The sequence below is a fragment of the Haemaphysalis longicornis genome, unplaced genomic scaffold, assembly GCF_048455015.1.
Source record: "Haemaphysalis longicornis isolate Haplotype H1 unplaced genomic scaffold, Haemaphysalis longicornis Haplotype H1 scaffold_12, whole genome shotgun sequence".
NCBI lineage: Eukaryota > Metazoa > Arthropoda > Arachnida > Ixodida > Ixodidae > Haemaphysalis > Haemaphysalis longicornis.
Genome location: NW_027526225.1, coordinates 74,746,830 through 74,749,451, shown reverse-complemented (window position 1 = coordinate 74,749,451; position 2,622 = coordinate 74,746,830).

The following is a 2,622-nucleotide window of genomic DNA, read 5'->3' as shown; positions in this document are numbered from 1 at the left end:
AGCTCTGACCCAAAAGACCAACTCTGGGCCGTCCAGTTGGCTGAAAACGCCGCCAGGGCCCAAGGGCTGCTGGCCGCCGTTTAGGAAGGAGGCCTCCTTACAAACAACTGGAAAAAATAAAGTTGTATCTCTCTCTCTCTCCAAGCAACACGTTCGAAATCGAGGCCGTATACACCAAAGATCAATAGAGGGCACGTGAGGAATTACCCGAACAACTCGGAAACATACCCTGCAGCAATACTCGAAAAAGTTTTTGCATCTCAAAAATTAAAATGACCCTCAGTGGCATTTAGTTTGCATGTAGAACGTTCGCATTCTTATGTCCTTAACAATTCTGAGGTTCCCTTGGATTTGTTATAAGTTTTTGGGTATCCCTCAAGCAAGTAGTGGTTATTTGGCGAAGAAAGGGATCATCATCATCATCATCATCATTGTGGTCATCATCACCCAAATGGCGGTCGCCCGCATGGTTTTCGCATCCCGAGACTTCACCATGAAAATAGCCCGCAGCAAGTTATCCCGCATGCGAAATACCGTCTTCATCCTCGTCACGACCGTGAGCGTATTCGCGTTCTCCCAGCTGGGGAATTTTACAGCGCTGAAGGACTTGCTTCAGGACGACAATCTCAAGCACATCGAATACTGGAGCCACGAAGTCGGTCAGGCTGCTCTACGTGAGGGCGAGCAGCTTGAAGCGACGCGGCTTCCGCACCGCGGAGGCTGGGCCGTGGAAGCGCGCTGTCATGAGGGCATCGATGTCCTGTTCTTCGTGCATGCCTGCTCACGACAATGGAGACGGCGGGCGGTCCTGCGCGACACCCTCGTCGAGGAGGCGGCCGCGAGACGCTTCAACTGGGCCGCCGTGTTCTTTGTAGGTCGCCGTGCCAAGGACCCACTCCTCGACGCCTGGCTCAACCTTGAGGCGGACGCTCTTGGCGACCTGGTGGTGTTCCCGTTCGAAGACGGCTACAGGACCATAACTCCCAAGGGGGTGAACGGAATGCAATGGGTGGCCGACCACTGTCCTAACGTGCCGGTGATCGTCAAGCTGGACGACGATGTCACCGTTCACCCGTTCAAGGTGAATGGCAATATGCCAACGAACATCGACGCTATATTCTTCAATGAAAGCCACGCTGTTAACCAAAAGTTAAGGGCTCAGTTACTGGGGCCGTAGTTGATGTCTAGTCAAGACGTTCAACGACTGGCACACTGTACCAAGCTAAAGAAATTTCAGTTACGAACGCCTTTGTTTTGAGCTGGTAAATTAGGAACTAGTTCAATTTAAATAAAACCTAAAATACACAAATGAAATATGTATGCAAACACCTATGGTTAACGTTTTTACTTGAAGCGCTTTCTGATCAGAAGCTTTCGTGTCGCAGTGTTCTTGGCAGTCCATCGAATCGGCCACATCTTGTGTTTTAATGTTCTTCCGAAGAGAATGGTCGTCGAGCGGACACCTCCCCAGAAAATAACATTCCTAGTCAATTACTTAAAAACCGCTATCACCATCCGTATTTGAACGGTTACGTATTAGTCAAACAAACGCTGCCTTCCATCTTTTGAAGATCGGCAAAACTCAGAGCGCAAAGCTCCGCCCCTGCACTCGCCTTCAGTCAGGGCGTACAAACGGGGAAACCACTGTGTATCAACTATTTAACCAAGAGAAATGCTTTCGCCTTCTCATCTCGTGGGAATATGCTTAGGCATACTCTTTAACCTTCTTTAACTCTTTAACCTTGAGGTCACGCCAAAGCGTGACCTCAAGAAATACGTCCGTTGCCGTGTTGTGGGCAGACATGAGTGGTACGTTTGTCAAGTTATTGCTTAAATTTTAATGGGAAGGCATTAGTTTTTCCAGATTGTGCAAAACCGCAAATTGAGTCGGCGTCAGAGGCAAGCCTCTAAACACACGTCACTGCAGAGCGTTTCACAAAGTGTGCGTCGAATCGCAAAATCAAAAATGGGAAGGTAGGCTGAACGATGCCCGCACATGGGCAGAGCCCCTTCGAAAGTGGCGAGTGTTTCAACCACATGCCCCAAATATCAGTACTGCGAACGCATCGAGTAACTTCAGGTTTCCAAGTCCCATACCCACTATCAGCCCTGCTAACGCCTGATTAGTGATTTCCGATATCTTGTTCTCATGCTCATAAATCAGGAGTGCTAACACGTGCTGAGTCGCTTCTGGGTTCTTATTTTATATTAAGGCTTTCATTACGAATTTGTAATATTTCATATTCTGACGGCCATCTAGGGGCCGACATAAGCAGTCACACAAATATTAAGGTTCCTAGACCAAAAACTGCAACTCAGACCCGATGTCACGTGCTGGAAATACGCATGGCAGGTAGGGAAGGGTTTTCTGCCATTTGACTCTGCGCATTCCAAGAATGTCAAGCGGATATTGTCAAACACTGCCCTGACCTTGGCATCAAGCCGATAATATTACCCTGGGATGTAGAGGAGCTTCGATTGATCGTTTGCAGGTTTTAACGAGCCGATGCAACGAGGGTGAGAAGGCGCGCCGTAGTGTAGGGCTCCAGGTAATTTTGACCACCTGAGGATCTTTAACGTTCACCGCAATCTCGTACAGGAGGATGTTTGTGCTTTTCGCCT